Source organism: Ambystoma mexicanum, chromosome 11, assembly GCF_040938575.1.
Source record: "Ambystoma mexicanum isolate Mex_15411 chromosome 11, UKY_AmexF1_1, whole genome shotgun sequence".
Classification (NCBI taxonomy): Eukaryota; Metazoa; Chordata; class Amphibia; order Caudata; family Ambystomatidae; genus Ambystoma; species Ambystoma mexicanum.
In genome coordinates this window covers 76720030-76731674 of record NC_090934.1, presented here as the reverse complement: position 1 = coordinate 76731674, position 11645 = coordinate 76720030, and positions in this window count along the sequence as shown.

The following is an 11645-nucleotide window of genomic DNA, read 5'->3' as shown; positions in this document are numbered from 1 at the left end:
GGCTAGGCCTGGGTAGGGTGTGCCTCTTAGATTAAGGATGCCATGGCTAGGTCAGGATGGTTTGCCTCTTACAGTAATTATGCCATGGCTAGGTCTGGGGAGGGGATGCCTCTAGGGGAAGGATGCCATGGCTAGGTCTGGGGAGGGTGTGCCTCTTAGGGTAAGGATGCCATGGATAGGTCTGGAAGGGGTTTGCCCCTTAGCGTAAGGATGCCATGGCTAGGTCTGGGGAGGGTTTGCCTAATAGAGTAAGGATCCCATGGCTAGGTCTGGCGAGGGTTTGTCCCTTAGAGTACGGATGCAATGGCTAAGTCTGGGGATGGTTTGCCTCTTACAGTAAGGATGCCGTGGCTAGGTCTGGGAGGGGTTTACCTCTTAGAGTAAGGATGCCATGGCTAGGTCTGTGGAGCGTTTACATATCAGAGTAAGGATTTCATGGCTAGGTATGGGGATGGTTTGCCCCTTAGAGTAAGGATGCCATGGCTAGGTCTGGGGAGGGTTTGCCTCTTAGAGTGAGGATGCCATGGCTAAGTATTTGGAGGGCTTTTCCTTAGAATAAGGATGTCATGGCTAGGCCTGGGGAGGGTGTGCCTCTTAGAGTAAGGATGCCATGGCTATGTCTGAGGATGGTTTGCCTCTTACAGTAAGGATGCCATGGCTAGGTCTGGGAGGGGTTTGCCCCTTAGAGTAATTATGCCATGGCTAGGTCTGGGGAGGGGATGCCTCTTAGAGTAAGGATGCCATGGCTAGGTCTCGGGAGGGGATGCCTCTAGGGTAAGGATGCCATGGCTAGGTCTGGGGAGGGTGTGCCTCTTAGAGTAAGGATGCCATGGCTAGGTCTGGGGAGGGGATGCCTCTAGGGTAAGGATGCCATGGCTAGGGCTGGGGAGTGTCTGCCTCTTAGAGTAAGGATGCCATGGCTAGGTCTGGGGAGGGTGTACCTCTCGGAGTAAGGATGCCATGGATAGGTCTGGGGATGGCTTGCCTCTTAGAGTAAAGATGCCATGGCTAGGTCTGGGGAGGGCTTGCCTCTTAGAGTAAAGATGCCATGGCTAGGTCTGGGGAGGGCTTGCCTCTTAGAGTAAAGATGCCATGGCTAGGTCTGGGGAGGGTTTTGTCCCTCAGAATACGTATGCAATGGCTAGGTCTGGGGATGGTGTGCCTCTTACAGTAAGGATGCCGTGGCTAGGTCTGGGAGGGGTGTACCTCTCGGAGTAAGGATGCCATGGATAGGTCTGGGGAGGGTTTGCCTAATAGAGTATGGATGCCGTGGCTAGGTCTGGGGAGGGCTTGCCTCTTAGAGTAAAGATGCCATGGCTAGGTCTGGGGAGGGCTTGCCTCTTAGAGTAAAGATGCCATGGCTAGGTCTGGGGAGGGTTTTGTCCCTCAGAATACGTATGCAATGGCTAGGTCTGGGGATGGTGTGCCTCTTACAGTAAGGATGCCGTGGCTAGGTCTGGGAGGGGTTTACCTCTTAGAGTAAGGATGCCATGGCTAGGTCTGGGGAGTGTTTACCTATTAGAGTAAGGATTTCATGGCTAGGTCTGGGGATGGTTTGCCCCTCAGAGTAAGGATGTCATGGCTAGACCTGGGGATGGTTTGCCCCTTAGAGTAAGGATGCCATTGCTAGGTCTGGGGAGGGCTTGCCTCTTAGAGTGAGTATGCCATGGCTAGGTATTTGGAGGGTTTTTCCTTAGAGTAAGGATGTCATGGCTAGGCCTGGGGAGGGTGTGCCTCTTAGCGTAAGGATGCCATGGCTATGTCTGAGGATGGTTTGCCTCTTACAGTAAGGATGCCATGGCTAGGTCTGGGAGGGGTTTGCCCGTTAGAATAATTATGCCATGGCTAGGTCTGGGGAGGGGATGCCTCTTAGAGTAAGGATGCCATGGCTAGGTCTCGGGAGGGGATGCCTCTAGGGTAAGGATGCCATGACTAGGTCTGGGGAGGGTGTGCCTCTTAGAGTAAGGATGCCATGGCTAGGTCTGGGGAGGGGGTGCCTCTAGGGTAAGGATGCCATGGCTAGGTCTCGGGAGTGTCTGCCTCTTAGAGTAAGGATGCCATGGCTAGGTCTGGGGAGGGTGTGCCTCTTAGAGTAAGGATGCCATGGATAGGTCTGGGGATGGTTTGCCTCTTACAGTAAGGATGCCATGGCTAGGTCTGGGAGGGGTTTGCCCCTTAGAGTAAGGATGTCATGGCTAGGTCTGGGGATGGCTTGCCTCTTACAGTAAGGATGCCATGGCTAGGTCTGGGAGGGGTTTGCCCCTTAGAGTAATTATGCCATGGCTAGGCCTGGGGAGGGTGTGCCTCTTAGAGTAAGGATGCCTTAGCTAGGTCTGGGGAGGGTTTGCCTCTTAGAGTAAGGATGCCATGAGTAGGTATGGGGTGGGGGGGTTTGCCTCATAGAGTAAGTATGTAATGGCTAGGTATGGGGAGGGTTTGCCTAATAGAGTATGGATGCCGTGGCTAGGTCTGGGGAGGGCTTGCCTCTTAGAGTAAAGATGCCATGGCTAGGTCTGGGGAGGGCTTGCCTCTTAGAGTAAAGATGCCATGGCTAGGTCTGGGGAGGGTTTGACCCTTAGAGTAAGGATGCCATGGCTAGGTCTGGGGAGGGTTTGCCCCTTAGAGTAAGGATGCATTGTCTAGGAGTTGCCTCTTAGAGTAAGGATGCCATGGCTAGGTCTGGGGAGGGTGTGCTTCTTAGAGTAAGGATGCCATGGCTTGGTCTGGGAGGGGTTTTCCCCTTAGACTAAGGATGTCATGGCTAGGCCTGGGGAGGGTTTGCTCCTTAGAGTAAGGATGCCATGGCTAGGTCTGGGGAGGGCTTGTCTCTTAGAGTGAGGATGCCATGGCTAGGTCTGGGGAGGGTTTTCCCCTTAGAGTAAGGATGTCATGGCTAGGCCTGGGTAGGGTGTGCCTCTTAGATTAAGGATGCCATGGCTAGGTCAGGATGGTTTGCCTCTTACAGTAAGGATGCCATGGCTATGTCTGGGGATGGTTTGCCTCTTACAGTAAGGATGCCATGGCTAGGTCTAGGAGGGGTTTACCTCTTAGAGTAAGGATGCCATGGCTAGGTCTGGGGAGGGTTTACCTCTTAGACTAAGGATGTCATGGCTAGGCCTGGGGAGGGTTTGCCCCTTCGAGTAAGGATGCCATGGCTAGGTCTGGGGAGGGCTTGTCTCTTAGAGTGAGGATGCCATGGCTAGGTCTGGGGAGGGTTTTCCCCTTAGAGTAAGGATGTCATGGCTAGGCCTGGGTAGGGTGTGCCTCTTAGATTAAGGATGCCATGGCTAGGTCAGGATGGTTTGCCTCTTACAGTAATTATGCCATGGCTAGGTCTGGGGAGGGGATGCCTCTAGGGGAAGGATGCCATGGCTAGGTCTGGGGAGGGTGTGCCTCTTAGGGTAAGGATGCCATGGATAGGTCTGGAAGGGGTTTGCCCCTTAGCGTAAGGATGCCATGGCTAGGTCTGGGGAGGGTTTGCCTAATAGAGTAAGGATCCCATGGCTAGGTCTGGCGAGGGTTTGTCCCTTAGAGTACGGATGCAATGGCTAAGTCTGGGGATGGTTTGCCTCTTACAGTAAGGATGCCGTGGCTAGGTCTGGGAGGGGTTTACCTCTTAGAGTAAGGATGCCATGGCTAGGTCTGTGGAGCGTTTACATATCAGAGTAAGGATTTCATGGCTAGGTATGGGGATGGTTTGCCCCTTAGAGTAAGGATGCCATGGCTAGGTCTGGGGAGGGTTTGCCTCTTAGAGTGAGGATGCCATGGCTAAGTATTTGGAGGGCTTTTCCTTAGAATAAGGATGTCATGGCTAGGCCTGGGGAGGGTGTGCCTCTTAGAGTAAGGATGCCATGGCTATGTCTGAGGATGGTTTGCCTCTTACAGTAAGGATGCCATGGCTAGGTCTGGGAGGGGTTTGCCCCTTAGAGTAATTATGCCATGGCTAGGTCTGGGGAGGGGATGCCTCTTAGAGTAAGGATGCCATGGCTAGGTCTCGGGAGGGGATGCCTCTAGGGTAAGGATGCCATGGCTAGGTCTGGGGAGGGTGTGCCTCTTAGAGTAAGGATGCCATGGCTAGGTCTGGGGAGGGGATGCCTCTAGGGTAAGGATGCCATGGCTAGGGCTGGGGAGTGTCTGCCTCTTAGAGTAAGGATGCCATGGCTAGGTCTGGGGAGGGTGTACCTCTCGGAGTAAGGATGCCATGGATAGGTCTGGGGATGGCTTGCCTCTTACAGTAAGTATGCCATGGCTAGGTCTGGGAGGGGTTTGCCCCTTAGAGTAATTATGCCATGGCTAGGCTAGGTCTGGGGAGGGTGTGCCTCTTAGAGTAAGGATGCCATGGCTAGGTCTGGGGAGGGTTTGCCTCTTAGAGTAAGGATGCCATGGCTAGGAATGGGGAGGGGGGGTTGCCTCATAGAGTAACTATGCCATGGCTAGGTCTGGGGAGTGTCTGCCTCTTAGAGTAAGGATGTCATGGCTAGGCCTGGGGAGGGTGTGCCTCTTAGCGTAAGGATGCCATGGCTAGGTATGGGGATAGTTTGCCCGTTACAGTAAGGATGCCATGGCTAGGTCTAGGACGGGTTTGCCCCTTAGAGTAATTATGCCATGGCTAGGTCTAGGAGGGGATGCCTCTAGAGTAAGGATGCCATGTATTGGTCTGGGGAGGGTTTGCCTCTTACAGTAAGGATGCCATGGCTAGGTCTGAGGAGGGTTTGCTTCTTAGCGTAAGGATGCCAATGCTAGGAGTTGCCTCTTAGAGTAAGGATGCCATGGCTAGGTCTAGGGAGAGGATGCCTCTAGGGTAACGATGCCATGGCTAGGTCTGGGGAGGGTGTGCCTCTTAGAGTAAGGATGCCATGTATTGGTCTGGGGAGGGTTTGCCTCTTACAGTAAGGATGCCATGGCTAGGTCTAGGAGGGGTTTTCCCCTTAGAGTAATTATGCCATGGCTAGGTCTGGGGAAGGGATGCCTCTAGAGCAAGGATGCCATGGCTAGGTCTGAGGAGGGTTTACCTCTTAGCGTAAGGATGCCATGGCTAGGAGTTGCCTCTTAGAGTAGGATGCCATGGCTAGGTCTAGGCAGGGGATGCCTCTAGGGTAAGGATGCCATGGCTAGGTCTGGGGAGGGTGTGCCTCTTAGAGTAAGGATGCCATTGCTAGGTCTGGGGATGGTTTGCCTCTTACAGTAAGGATGCCATGGCTAGGTCTGGGAGGGGTTTACCTCTTAGAGTAAGGATGCCATGGCCAGGTCTGGGGAGGGTTTACCTCTTAGACTAAGGATGTCATGGCTAGGCCTGGGGAGGGTTTGCCTCTTACAGTAAGGATGCCATGGCTAGGTCTGGGAGGGGTTTACCTCTTAGAGTAAGGATGCCATGGCCAGGTCTGGGGAGGGTTTACCTCTTAGACTAAGGATGTCATGGCTAGGCCTGGGGAGGGTTTGCCCCTTAGCGTTAGGATGTCATGGCTAGGCCTGGGTAGGCTGTGCCTCTTAGATTAAGGATGCCATGGCTAGGTCGGGATGGTTTGCCTCTTACAGTAAGGATGCCATGGCTAGGTCTGGGAGGGGTTTGCCCCTTAGAGTAATTATCCCATGGCTAGGTCTGGGAGGGGTTTGCCCCTTAGAGTAATTATGCCATGGCTAGGTCTGGGGAGGGGATGCCTCTAGAGTAAGGATGCCATGGCTAGGTCTGGGGAGGGGATGCCTCTAGGGGAAGGATGCCATGGCTAGGTCTGGGGAGGGTGTGCCTCTTAGGGTAAGGATGCCATGGCTAGGTCTGGGGAGGGTGTGCCTCTTACAGCAAGGATGCCATGGCTAGGTCTATGGAGGGTTTGCCTAATAGAGTAAGGATCCCATGGCTAGGTCTGGGGAGGGTTTGTCCCTTAGAATACTGATGCAATGACTAGGTCTGGGGATGGTTTGCCTCTTAGAGTAAGGATGCCATGGCTAGGTCTTGGGAGGGGATGCCTCTAGGGTAAGGATGCCATGGCTAGGTCTGGGGAGTGTCTGCCTCTTAGAGTAAGGATGCCATGGCTAGGTCTGGGAAGGGTGTGCCTCTTAGAGTAAGGATGCCATGGATAGGTCTGGGGATGGTTTGCCTCTTACAGTAAGGATGCCATGGATAGGTCTGGAAGGGGTTTGCCCCTTAGAGTAAGGATGTCATGGCTAGGTCTGGGGATGGCTTGCCTCTTACAGTAAGGATGCCATGGCTAGGTCTGGGAGGGGTTTGCCCCTTAGTGTAATTATGCCATGGCTAGGCCTGGGGAGTGTGTGCCTCTTAGAGTAAGGATGCCATGGCTAGGTCTGGGTAGGGGTTGCCTCTTAGAGTAAGGATGCCATGAGTAGGTATGGGGTGGGGGGGTTTGCCTCATAGAGTAAGTATGTAATGGCTAGGTCTGGGGAGGGTTTGCCTAATAGAGTATGGATGCCGTGGCTAGGTCTGGGGAGGGCTTGCCTCTTAGAGTAAAGATGCCATGGCTAGGTCTGGGGAGGGCTTGCCTCTTAGAGTAAAGATGCCATGGCTAGGTCTGGGGAGGGTTTGTCCCTCAGAATACGTATGCAATGGCTAGGTCTGGGGATGGTGTGCCTCTTACAGTAAGGATGCCGTGGCTAGGTCTGGGAGGGGTTTACCTCTTAGAGCAAGGATGCCATGGCTAGGTCTGGGGAGTGTTTACCTATTAGAGTAAGGATTTCATGGCTAGGTCTGGGGATGGTTTGCCCCTCAGAGTAAGGATGTCATGGCTAGACCTGGGGATGGTTTGCCCCTTAGAGTAAGGATGCCATTGCTAGGTCTGGGGAGGGCTTGCCTCTTAGTGTAAGGATGCCATGGCTAGGAGTTGCCTCTTAGAGTAAGGATGCCATGGCTAGGTCTGAGGAGGGTTTGCCTAATAGAGTAAGGATGTCATGGCTAGGTTTGGGGAGGGTTTATCTTTTATAGTAAGGATGCCATGGCTAGGTCTGGGGAGGGTTTGTCTCTTAGAGTAAGGATGCCGTGGCTTGGTCTGGGGAGGGTTTACCCCCTTGAGTAAGGATGCCATGGCTAGGTCCAGGTAGGGTTTGCCTAATAGAGTAAGGATGTCACGGATAGGTCTAGAAGGGGTTTGCCCCTTAGCGTAAGGATGCCATGGCTAGGTCTGCAGAGGGTTTTCCCCTTAGAGTAAGGATGCCATGTATTGGTCTGGGGTGGGTTTGCCCCTTAGCGTAAGGATGCCATGGCTAGGTCTGGGGAGGGTTTGCCCCTCATTGTAAGGATGTCATGGCTAGGCCTGCGGATGGTTTGCCCCTTAGAGTAAGGATGCCATTGCTAGGCCTGGGAAGGGGTTGCCTCTTAGAGTGAGGATGCCATGGCTAGGTCTGGGGAGGGTTTGCCCCTTAGAGTAAGGATGCCATGTATTGGTCTGGGGAGGGTTTGCCTCTTAGCGTAAGGATGCCATGTATTGATCTGGGGAGGGTTTGCCTCTTAGCGTAAGGATGTCATGGCTAGGTCTGGGGAGGGTTGATCTCTTATAGTAAGGATGCCATGGCTAGACCTGGGAAGGGTTTGCCTCTTAGAGTAAGGACGCCATGGGAGTAAGGATGCCATGGCTAGGTCTGGGGAGGGTTTGCCTATTAGAGTACGGATGCCATGGCTAGATCTGGGGAGGGTTTGCCCCTTAGAGTGAGGATGCCCTGGCTAGGCCTGGGGAGGGTTTGCCCCTTAGAGTGAGGATGCCTTGAATAGGTCTGCTGAGGGTTTGCCTCTTAGAGTAAGAATGCCCTGGCTAGACCTGGGGAGGTTTTGCCTCTTAGAGTAAGGACGCCATGGGAGTAAGGATGCCATGGCTAGGTCTGAGGAGGGTATGCCTATTAGAGTACGGATGCCATGGCTATGTCTGGGGAGGGTTTGGCCCTTAGAGTGAGGATGCCATGGCTAGGCCTGGGGAGGGTTCGCCCCTTAGAGTAAGGATGCCATGGCTAGGTCTGGGGAGGGTTTATCTCTTAGAGTAAGTATGCCATGGCTAAGAGTTGCCTCTTAGAGTAAGGATGCCGTCTCTAGGTCTGGGGAGGGTTTGCCCCTTAGAGTAGGGATGCCATGGTTAGGTCTGGGGAGGGTTTTCCCCTTAGAGTAAGGATGTCATGTCTAGGTCTGGGGAGGGTTTGCCTCTTAGAGTAAGAATGCCATGGATATGTCTGGGGAGGGTTTACCTCTTAGACTAAGGATGTCATGGCTAGGCCTGGGGAGGGTGTGCCTCTTAGAGTAAGGATGCCATGGCTAGGTCTGGGGAGGGTTTGCCTCTTAGAGTAAGGGTGTCATGGCTAAGTATGGGGAGGGGGGTTTGCCTCATAGAGTAAGTATGTAATGGCTAGGACTGGGGAGGGTTTGCCTAATAGAGTATGGATGCCGTGGCTAGGTCTGGGGAGGGCTTGCCTCTTAGAATAAGGATGCCATGGCTAGGTCTGGGGAGGGCTTGCCCCTTAGAGTAAGGATGCATTGGCTAGGTCTGGGGAGGGTTTGCCTCTTAAAGTAAGGATGCCATGGCTAGTACTGGGGAGGACTTTCCCCTTAGAGTAAGGATGCCATGGCTAGGTCTGGTGAGGGTTTGTCCCTTAGAGTAAGTATGCCATGGCTAGGAGTTGCCTCTTAGAGTAAGGATGCCATGGCTAGGTCTGGGGAGGGGATGCCTTTAGGGTATGGAAGCCATGGCTAGGTGTGAGTAGGGTTTGCCTAATAGATTAAGGATGTCATGGCTAGGTCTGGGGAGGGTTTATCCTTTATAGTAAGGATGCCATGGCTAGGTCTGGGTAGGTTTTGCCTCCAAGAGTAAGGATGCCATGGCTAGGTCTGGGGAGGGTTTGCCTCTTAGAGTAAGTATGTTTTGGCTAAGAGTTGCCTCTTAGAGTAAGGATGCCGTCTCTAGGTCTTGGGAGGGTTTGCCTCTTAGAGTAAGGATGTCATGTCTAGGTCTGGGGAGGGTTTGCCTCTTAGAGTAAGAATGCCATGGATAGGTCTGGGGAGGCTTTGCCCCTTAGAGTAAGGATGTCATGTCTAGGTCTGGGGAGGGTTTGCCTCTTAGAGTAAGGATGCCATGGCTTGTTCTGGGGAGGGTTTGCCCTTTAGAGTAAGGATGGCACGGCTAGTTCTGGAGAGGGTTTGCCTCTTAGAGTAAGGATGCCATGGCTAGGTCTGAGGGGGGTTTCCCTCTTACAGTAAGGATACCATGGCTAGGGTTTGCCTCTTAGCATAAGGATGCCATGGCTAGGAGTTTACTCTTAGAGTAAGGATGCCATGGCTAAGTCTGGGGATGGTTTTCCTAATAGAGTACGGATGCCATGGATAGGTCTGGAAGGGGTTTGCCCCTTAGAGTAAGGGTGTCATGGCTAGGTCTGGGAAGGGTTTGCCTCTTAGAGTAAGGATGCCATAGCTAGGTCTGGATGGGGTTGCCTAATAGAGTAAGGATGTCATGGCTAGGTCTGGGGAGTGTTTAACCCTTAGATAAGCATGCCATGAATAGATCTGGGGATGGTTTGCCTCTTACAGTAAGGATGCCATGGTTAGGTCTGGGGAGGGTTTGCCTCTTAGAGTAAGGATGCCATGGCTAGGTCTGGGGAGGGGGGTTTGCCTCATAGAGTAAGTATGTAATGGCTAGGACTGGGGAGGGTTTGCCTAATAGAGTATGGATGCCGTGGCTAGGTCTGGGGAGGGCTTGCCCCTTAGAGTAAGGATGCATTGGCTAGGTCTGGGGAGGGTTTGCCTCTTAAAGTAAGGATGCCATGGCTAGTACTGGGGAGGACGTTCCCCTTAGAGTAAGGATGCCATGGCTAGGTCTGGTGAGGGTTTGTCCCTTAGAGAAAGTATGCCATGGCTAGGAGTTGCCTCTTAGAGTAAGGATGCCATGGCTAGGTCTGGGGAGGGGGTGCCTTTAGGGTATGGAAGCCATGGCTAGGTGTGAGTAGGGTTTTCCTAATAGATTAAGGATGTCATGGCTAGGTCTGGGGAGGGTTTATCCTTTATAGTAAGGATGCCATGGCTAGGTCTGGGTAGGTTTTGCCTCCAAGAGTAAAGATGCCATGGCTGGGTCTGCGGAGGGTTTGCCCCTTAGAGTAAGGATGCCATGGCTAGGTCTGGGGAGGGCTTGCCCCTTAGAGTAAGGATGCATTGGCTAGGTCTGGGGAGGGTTTGCCTCTTAAAGTAAGGATGCCATGGCTAGTACTGGGGAGGATTTTCCCCTTAGAGTAAGGATGCCATGGCTAGGTCTGGTGAGGGTTTGTCCCTTAGAGTAAGTATGCCATGGCTAGGAGTTGCCTCTTAGAGTAAGGATGCCATGGCTAGGTCTGGGGAGGGGATGCCTTTAGTGTATGGAAGACATGGCTAGGTGTGAGTAGGGTTTTCCTAATAGATTAAGGATGTCATGGCTAGGTCTGGGGAGGGTTTATCCTTTATAGTAAGGATGCCATGGCTAGGTCTGGGTAGGTTTTGCCTCCAAGAGTAAAGATGCCATGGCTAGTTCTGGGGAGGGGTTGCCTCTTAGAGTAAGTATGCTTTGGCTAAGAGTTGCCTCTTAGAGTAAGGATGCCGTCTATAGGTCTGGGGAGGGTTTGCCCCTTAGAGTAGGGATGCCATGGTTAGGTCTGGGGAGGGTTTGCCCCTTAGAGTAAGGATGTCATGTCTAGGTCTGGGCAGGGTTTGCCTCTTAGAGTAAGAATGCCATGGATAGGTCTGGGGAGGCTTTGCCCCTTAGAGTAAGGATGTCATGTCTAGGTCTGGGGAGGGTTTGCCTCTTAGAGTAAGGATGCCATGGCTTGTTCTGGGGAGGGTTTGCCCTTTAGAGTAAGGATGCCACGGCTAGTTCTGGAGAGGGTTTGCCCATTACAGTAAGGATGCCATGGCTATGGTTTGCCTCTTAGCATAAGGATACCATGGCTAGGAGTTTACTCTTAGAGTAAGGATGCCATGGCTAAGTCTGGGGATGGTTTTCCTAATAGAGTACGGATGCCATGGATAGGTCTGGAAGGGGTTTGCCCCTTAGAGTAAGGATGTCATGGCTAGGTCTGGGAAGTGTTTGCCTCTTAGAGTAAGGATGCCATAGCTAGGTCTGGATGGGGTTGCCTAATAGAGTAAGGATGTCATGGCTAGGTCTGGGGAGTTTTTAACCCTTAGATTAAGCATGCCATGAATAGATCTGGGGATGGTTTGCCTCTTACAGTAAGGATGCCATGGCTAGGTCTGGGGAGGGTTTGCCTCTTAGAGTAAGGATGCCATGGCTAGTTCTGGGGAGGGTTTTCCTCTTAGAGTAAGAATGCCATGGCTATGTCTGGGGAGGGTGTGCCTCTTAGGGTAAGGATGCCATGGCTAGGTCTGGGGAGGGTGTGCCTCTTACAGCAAGGATGCCATGGCTAGGTCTTGGGAGGGTTTGCCTAATAGAGTAAGGATCCCATGGCTAGGTCTGGGGAGGGTTTGTCCCTTAGAATACGGATGCAATGACTAGGTCTGGGGATGGTTTGCCTCTTACAGTAAGGATGCCGTGGCTAGGTCTGCGAGGGGTTTACCTCTTAGAGTAAGGATGCCATGGCTAGGTCTGGGGAGTGTTTACCTATCAGAGTAAGGATTTTATGGCTAGGTCTGGGGATGGTTTGCCCCTCAGAGTAAGGATGTCATGGCTAGACCTGGG